Source organism: Chelmon rostratus, chromosome 17, assembly GCF_017976325.1.
Source record: "Chelmon rostratus isolate fCheRos1 chromosome 17, fCheRos1.pri, whole genome shotgun sequence".
In the NCBI taxonomy this organism is placed as follows: Eukaryota; Metazoa; Chordata; class Actinopteri; order Chaetodontiformes; family Chaetodontidae; genus Chelmon; species Chelmon rostratus.
This window is the reverse complement of record NC_055674.1, coordinates 4,816,703-4,825,398: the sequence shown is the minus strand read 5'-3', so window position 1 is coordinate 4,825,398 and position 8,696 is coordinate 4,816,703.

Sequence of the window (8,696 nt, the reverse complement as noted above, 5' to 3'; positions counted from 1 at the left end):
ATTCACAGAAAAAAACATTGCTGGTAATGAGCGACCTTCCTCTTACGGCTTTCCTGTCTGGCCTCCTGTGTCTTCATCGTCTCCAGAGTCAGAGTCCTGGTCAGAGACGCTGTGAATCACCTGGGTGCTGTTTTCCCTGTCTACCCGGGTCCTCCCGGTCTGGGTAGACTCCGCCAGCTAATAGGGCGACTTGCTGCAGCTCTCACTGAGCTAAATAGCTCACGACAGCCTTATACAGCTTTAGCAGGGAGTATAGTGAGCAGCAGCTAGTGGTTACTGTGCTAATATGCTGCCCCCTATTATTGGAGAAACCTTTGACAGGTGGCCATATTCTCACACACTGCACCTTTACGAGCTCAAAAATAAACTTAACATTGCTATATCAGCTTGATACTTTCATGACTTTTCCAATGACATTTGTTTTTTCTTAATGTCTGACCTGCTCGGTGTCTAATTTACATCAACCATGACTCTAGACTGCATGTTTTTTTTTTTTGTCTAATGACTGACTTTGAAGCCAAAAAAAATGAAAATATTTGTTCCTATATTGCCTATAGAACATATAAAACATGACATGCTTTATGGAATTATGCATATACTACTACTACTACTAATAATAATAATAATAATAATAATAATAAATCTAATTAAAAAATCTAATAATAATAATACAATACTTCTTACTTCTTCTTTGATATTCTTATTTTGATATTCATTTTGCATTTGATATTCTTTTTTGTGCAATACTTTTACTACTGTTTAGTATTTTGGCTATCTATCTATCTATCTATCTATCTATCTATCTATCTATCTATCTATCTATCTATCTATCTATCTATCTATCTATCTATCTATCTAACAGTGGGGTCTTTGGGACCCCAAACAATAAGGAAGTAAAGCCAGTGCAGAAGATTAAAGGTTCTCTGTGGAGGTTTTGACCTCCAGCAGCACTATGGAGCTGGTTTCTTAGACTTGCTTCTGTTTTGCTTATCGTGCATGCACACAAGCATGAGGTTGCACAGTCCCACCAACGGTGTCACAATATCACACTGATCAACAGGTGGCGGTAACACGCCAAGACACACCAGTGAAGGCAGGGAAGAAGAAGACTGCAAGCTAGACCACATGGAGGTAAACAATAGTGGTAAATCAGCTTTGCAAATGTTTAATGAGTTTAATAAAACAATACAGCAGATTAGTTAGACCTCAAGGATGAGCTATTTTGGTGAGTAACACTGAATATAAACACAACATAGCAGTGAAATTACCTTTTTATTTGAGTAAATCTGTCCTGTGACTCCACAACATTTTGTCTCTGGCATTATTCTTCAGATTTACCTTCTTCAGAATCACTGAGACGTGTTTTATTCACCTCTTTAGGATTCAAGACTTCCTGTTTCTTAAAATGAATTATTTGGAAAATAACTGCCTGCCTGCATGATTTCTTCATTTGCTTTTATCAGTCAAAATGTTAATAAACCAGTGACTGTTTGTGAAATCAATGCAGAGTTCAACATTTAATTTGCTGTATTGCTCCTGCAAACACCACCGCTCTCATTTAAACTGAATAATAGTACTGGTGCAGTTCATTATGCAGATCACAGCAGCAGCAGAAGGCTTTTGGACCTAAATGAATGGCCACATGAATCACCGTGTTGATGAGATTATTCTTCGAGGTGGGGTTGATGCTGCATCTTACGCAGAAACACTGCATCACCCTGCCTGCTCTGCAGCACTCTGTCACCCTGAGCGACGAGGTGTTCGAAGGCCTCACGAGTTTTATGTTGGTGTTTGTGTTGAACTTGCTGGCAGTGTGCTGCCGTGGCGTTACACCCTGGGAGGCTGCTCCTTACAGGCTCTTAAAAGCTGGGATTTGGTTTGCTGGGAGGCTAAATCTGGCTTTGCCAGGCCTTAATCTTGGGCACTGGGTCACTGGAACACAGTGTGACTGGCATACAGGGGGTACAAATCAGATACACATGTGGCGTGTTCATATGTAGTTGCATGTGCAGAATAAAGTCTGTGTGTGTGTGTGTGTGTGTGTGTGTGTGTGTGTGTGTGTGTGTACTGTGCAGCATCCTGATCTGTAGCTTAATATCAGTGGCAGGGCTGGGATTTAACACTCATCTGTCTGTGAGTGAAATAAGAGACAGAGGACGTGCTATTTGACTGAGGTGCATTCAGAAAATCAGGCTCAAGCGGCAGCGTGTGAGCTACTTAGCTCCTCTGCGTGAATTAAAGTGGTAAAGTTGGGGTGTTGTGTTGAAGATCATCACATTTCTGTTTACTGTAACTGAATAAATCACTTGGTGCCTGCAAAGATGTATCATGTCTCAGTTTGGCTTGAAGCCTGCAGCTGCTGTGAACGTTTGTGACCACTCAAGTTCTTCTGGCTTTTTTTTTTATCTTTTTCTGGTTGTTGATGCATTTTGTCAAAAGTATTGGGACGCTTGGACTGAAGCTCACTTGTGTTCAATCACACATGGAGACACGGAGCAGCTGAACATGTTAGATGAGGACGATGGAAGTGATTCAGATTTCTGGCTTTGGTATAAAACTGCTGTGCAGAGAGAGGAGAGGAATATATTTTGAAAACCTTTTATCTTTTATTAAATTTCCTTTTCTACCTTTATTTGACCTCTGTGTGATACAGGCAAATATTGTAACCCTAAAACTCTCTTAAAAACCAGCGTGTAACATAAACTCTGGTGGCCGAGGTCCAAACAAAGCAGCATTTCCAGATTCCTGAGACATCAAATCAGAATCCCCCATTAGCTTCAACTACACTGTACACTTGATTTTCTCATTTGTAATGAACTCTCGTCTATGTCAGCCAAGGCGGCGGTTTCAGTCTGTGCAGGAATGCTTCGTATTTTACCAGCCAGCTCCGGGCTCTCTAGTCTGCTGCAGCACATCCCGTCAGCCCGCAGGCTCGGCTGACTGATCGATGGACCACTTAGCAGCCGTGAGCTACACACATCCCAGTCATTTGACCTGCTGGAGCTGTGGGAATAGGCACGCAATCCAATAAGCATCGAACCACTGAGACAAGCGAGCTGGACCGCCAACTCGAGGAACCTCCCGATGCAGATCAGGCCTGTTTCAGCTACAGTCACACACTTATGGTGAGATAAACAAGCAGCTCCTCAATGAGCTGCTGATTCTGTCCCCCGTGTTTGTGAAGAAACTGTCCGCCTGCAACAGTTCCACAACCCAGTTCTTTATTTTAAGTGCTGGGAAAGACAGAGACACATACTTCCATTACAATTTAAACTTACTGTATACTTGACAAGTCAAATACATGTTTTGTCCAGCAACACACCTGAAAAAGTCACAGTTGGGTTGTTGTGTTTCTGATGGACTCTTGGTCTCCGGGAGGAGCATCCAGGAGATATCTGGAGCAGTTTTTCTGACTTGATTGGAAGTTATTGGCGATTTGTGGTTTTCACAAGACAGCATATATACGATATGTGATGCAATTACTCTCAACGAAGAATGAGCTGCCTCTACTTTCTGTCATAATCAGTAAATCTGTCTAATCCTCCCTGGGAGCACCTGAAATAACAGCTACTCATAGCATGAAATTTAATGACGAGAGTTTATTTCTGAGTTCATAAACATAAGAAAAATGCTGTCTGAGGACGGTGCACGGGCGTGCTGCTTAGTTCTGGGACCTCAACACCAAACAGCAGACAGACTGCAGCATATGAAGCAGTCTGAGGCGAAGCTTAGAGGCTTATTAACTGCAGCAGATGGAGATGATAGTTTGCAAACACTTAAGTTTACAATCAGCCATCGCCAACAAAACAATCTAATAAATTCCTGCCAAAAGGCCCACAAAGGAAGTTGAAGCCACCTGCTCGGCCACTTTACTGCTGCGAATGAGTGGAAATACGCCTCTGTTATTCCCTCCGCCTTCCTCCTCCTCCTCAGCTTTCTCACACAGGAGGCTGTAATTCACTTCTGCTGATTCTGCTCTGCAGCAGCAGCATAAAATTATGAAACACTTCCCAGCAACCGTATAGATCTTTAATAACACCTGGCAAGAAAAAAGAAACCACTCCACAGCCCTCGTCAGCCGAAAACCGGCTTGATAGAATAAGAATCAGAGACGTGATGAAGGGTAAATCAGTTAAACTTGGTTTACGAATTTACTTTTGCAAAAAAAAAAAAAAACCTGTTTAGACTGAAACCTTCATATATAAATACAGGAAGTAAGTTTGAAGCAGTGACTGAACATTTTAAGGATTTTATAAGAGAGGATGAGAATAAATGTGTTCTTGGTGACATTAGTAGTATCTAGAAATGTTTTTTTCAGGTAAATAAACACTTAAATTATCCTCATTTGAAGTAAGAATAAAAAGCTGCTATGTTTAATTGCAGGTAGTTCACGGCCTTTGACAGAATCAGGTTTGTGTCTTTCTGGTGTCATCGCAGTCGTTTAAGGATTTTCGTTGTCATTTTCTCTCTCATTGTGGTTGTTTTTGTGTCTTTTTGTCATCATTTGCATCTCTGTGAGCTCGTCTTTGCGTCTCAGGTCATTTTTGCATCTCTTTGTGATCATCATTGCGTGTCTTTGTTGTTGTTTTTGTGTCTCTTTGGAGTCATTTTGTGTAATTTTCAGTCTTTTTGTGGTTGTTTTTGCGCTTCTCTGTGGTCATTTTTCATCTCTTTTGTGGTGACTGACAACAACAAGAGGTATTAAATTACTTCATATAGTGGTTCTGATACTAACAAGCCAGCTACCTATCACCTTCCTACTCTGGTGGTAGTGGAACCAAGGCTGGCCAATCAGATCCTGGAATTGGGCGGGGCCTTTTTAGCCATGTGACCCCGTACTTGCTTGGTGAGATTACCTGATTTAAACAAAGTACAAAACAAACTAAATGTTCCCAGAAACGTGAGCTCTTGAAGCTTGTTTTTGATCCTTTACTTCACTCTTTCAGAGTGGGTCTGTAACCTGATTGGCTACGACCTGATTTGTTATCCTCCCATCTCCCGTCATTATCTCAGACGGTGGAGAGGAGAGAGCAGTCGGAGGCCGTGGAGGAGTCTGAGTGCCAGCAGATAATGCAGTGAAGGCCAGACAGACGATCATATTGATGACTCTTGGAAGCTGAGAGAATGGTGAGAAAGTCGTGGCGCCAGGTGGACGTTAGTCTGAGAGGACATTAAGCCTCCAGACAAACAGCAACGGTCTGATAGAGGGAGAGCAGTAAATATGATTGCAGTTAATATCATGCCGAGAGGTGATACCTTCATCTCTGTTAGTCCTCCTCCACCTGCAGGTCGAGCTGACCCATAAAAATCCACGAATACAGGGTGGACGAAATAGCAGGAACACCTTGTAGTTTAAAAACAGAAAGAAAGAAATTTAACTTTTTTTTGTGGGGAAAAAACACATAACATCCTTATTATTATTCCAAACAGAGTGTTTCTAATGTCTGGTCACAACGGCTGCCTCAGTTGTTTTTGTTTTGCTCAGCCCGTCTGTTCCCTCTGTGTTTTTCTGCACTACCATTACACTTTCCCACCTTTCCCGGTCACCTGACTTACACATCCACCTGCTCACCTGTGGATATATAACAGTCCCTTTTCTCCTTTGTACTCGCTTGCTTGCACCTTTTACCACCTCAGTTCCTGTGAACATGGGGATTCTGGGCTCGTCCTAGTTGGACCTTTGTTTTGGCTGTTCATCGTCTTTTTACTATTAAAAACACTGAACCGCTCTTACCTACATTTGTGTCCTTCTCCTTCGCTCGGTCACACACTTTAAACCCAGATTGTGATCTTTGAATCCAGGGGGCTCTGTGGTTTGGGACTGTTCTTCTGACTGCACATTTTGTGAAACATGGAGCAGGTAGAGAGCCGAGGAAAATATCCCATTATAATAACTTACAGATGGTTCTGGTGTGCAGGTGAATGCAAAGCAAAAATAAATGTGTGTGTTTATTCTATATTCAATTATGTATTTAATTTTCTTCCAAGTATGAATTTATTGTGCTCTTGTTTCTAAATGCTTTGCATTATATGAACAGCCCCACATCCACCTGCCCGGTCACTTCAGTCTTTGTTAGTGTTGTTGTACTGTTATTTGTCCGTGATCTGCTGCCTGTGTTCTGACCTGCCGTGGTGCTCCTGAACTTCTGGGATTTCTGTCTGCCTTCAGCTGTTGGAGTCAAGTCTCTTTAATCCAAACTGCTTGGCTTCACTGTCTGTGCTTGTTTTTCTTCTTCTTGTTGCTTATTACCTTAAACTCTGGCATTGCAGCACACTCTCTGCAAACTAGCCCACATACTAATATTTAGTTTTGTTATCAGTGCTATAAATGGCAATGTCTGACAACGTCTGTGTTTTTGGTTCACCAGCTGGGTTTGTTTGGGAATTTTTTCCATCATGAGAGAATGTATGGGTACTATACACGACTATGAGTTACTATATTTCAGTCATTGCTGTTTTGTTGTTGTGTTTTCAGGATGAATAAGAGAAGCGATGTCGAGGGACCGTCGTGACGCAAAGCTAATGAGGCAGACGTCTTTCGCTGCAGGCCACGTCTGGCTTCTGCTGCACTTTTATTAGTGAGTAAATACATGGCTTCATCATTCTGCGAAGCGGCATCATTTTGTAGGACAACACATCTGCACTCAGCACAGAATAATGGCTCCGGCATGTGCCCTATTATCTGCAGTCAGCTCTGTCCGTGTGGTTCCCCTGGAGCTCACTGAACACACACAGACCCAGTTTGTGACCGATTTGTGGGGTCAGACGGCAGCTTGGACCTCGCGCTCCACCCCTCACCGTGGACTCTCCTGCTCCCCGGAGGAGGAGGTTAGCAGATGCCGCTGAATCAATTTGGCCGAAGACCCGTAACGACCTCTGTTGTAATTAATGGGGATGTTTGGAGTGCAGACACTCGCTCTGTCCAGCTGGCAACCAGAGAGCGCCGCTGCAAAAGGTCAGGACTTTTTTAGAGGAACAATATATAATAATCAACATTTCTAATAATGTGAAATGACATCTCTAACTGTTCTCCCAAGAACATGGGATACATGACAAAATATTATGAAAATAATATGAAAATCTATATATTTATTGTCACAATCTGCAGCATAAATGACCAGAAACTTTCAGTGATAGACATACAGAATGTGAAACCTCCAGCTGGTAATCATTAATAAGAAAATCAAGCAGGTTTAAACAAAAATCAGGAAAAATTATTTAAATAAAAAAAAGTTTAATTTCTGCACATTTATTTCTTTAAAATCTTGTTTTAATCATTTATGTCGACAGGAAATTGTATTTTGCACACAGAAGATTCACTAAACTGACGTTAGATGGGTTTCTCGTTGAATGTACCCTCTCAGATTGCCCACAAAGCTGCTACCTGATCAGTTTGGGACACTGACCTTCGTGTCTCCCCTTTGTTTTGACTCTAGCATGTGCACACACATCAGTATGAGGAACAACACGTGGATTGCCTTTGAGTTCACTTTAATTGGATGAAATCTTGTGTGCGTGCATGCTCGGGGCATGTTTGTGTGTGCAGTTCACTTCTTTGTGTTCTGAAGTCCTTGGCGGTCTGGACAGGGAGGGGGGGACCAGGCACAAAGACAGGATGGAAACACCCACAATTATCATGTGAATGAAGGGGTGAGGTGGAGGGTTTGGTTGTGTGCATATGTGTGTGTGTGCAGGGGGGTAACCCATCATTAAGATGCTGTGTGTCTGCTGCATGAGCTACATGCAGGCAGACAAAGAGCGAGCAGCCACTCCTGAGCTGGAGGTGGGCTACCACAACCTCAGCTCAGTCCTGCCAGGCTTGGGGAGGGGGAGGGGAGCTCGCTATCAGACGCAGCCTATCGGATGCAATTAGCTACCGCAACATGTGAGAGTGTATTCAGGCCGAAATGAAAGGAGAATATACTGCTCTGGTAGTGGGGGCCATAGAGGTGGCGTCTTTCAGGCCCAGTTTGTGCCCTGGTTATAATTCCATCTGAGTTGCAGAGCGAACACGGAAATCCCTGCAGATCTTTGAGGACAGCGACGCTGTTGAAATAATCTGCTGCACAATGAAGATTTTTAACCAGCTGTCCAAGATGAAACTTTATTCCAGAATCCAAACAAAGACCATGCCTGCTTGTTTGATTGCATGAACAAAATGTAAGTTTCATCAGGTTTATATAGTTTTTTTTTCATATTAAAGCAGTATAAAGAGATATTTATATATATATATATATATTTTTAACACTGCTCTACTATCACCTTACAAAATTGATTTGGCAAAGGTGTTAGCAAACAGTTGGTTATTTTAACATCATATAAACAATGTAAATCCAACATTCATTCTCTTCGTAGCTCTGTTTTCCTCTCCACCAGCTCCTCAGAAGCAACATCTATCTCAGCAGCAGCTAAATGCTAATAGCACAGGCTACATTTCCCTTAGCTAGTTGCTGTCTTTGTCTGTTAGGTATCTGGTGCTGGACAGGTGGTGTACAGTAGGTACATAGTGGGCAAAAACTGTAACGCTGTGAGCAGGAAAACCAAAACAGTGAGCTAAAAGGTGCTAAAAGGCTCAGTGCAGATTAAGGAACCTGCAGAACCAGGTGATGCATCTTTACCTGTGCCCCCCCCCCCCTGCGTATTACTTAACTCAAGCATTGATTCATGCAGCTTTCTTGTTGTTTTTTTTTGCTGTT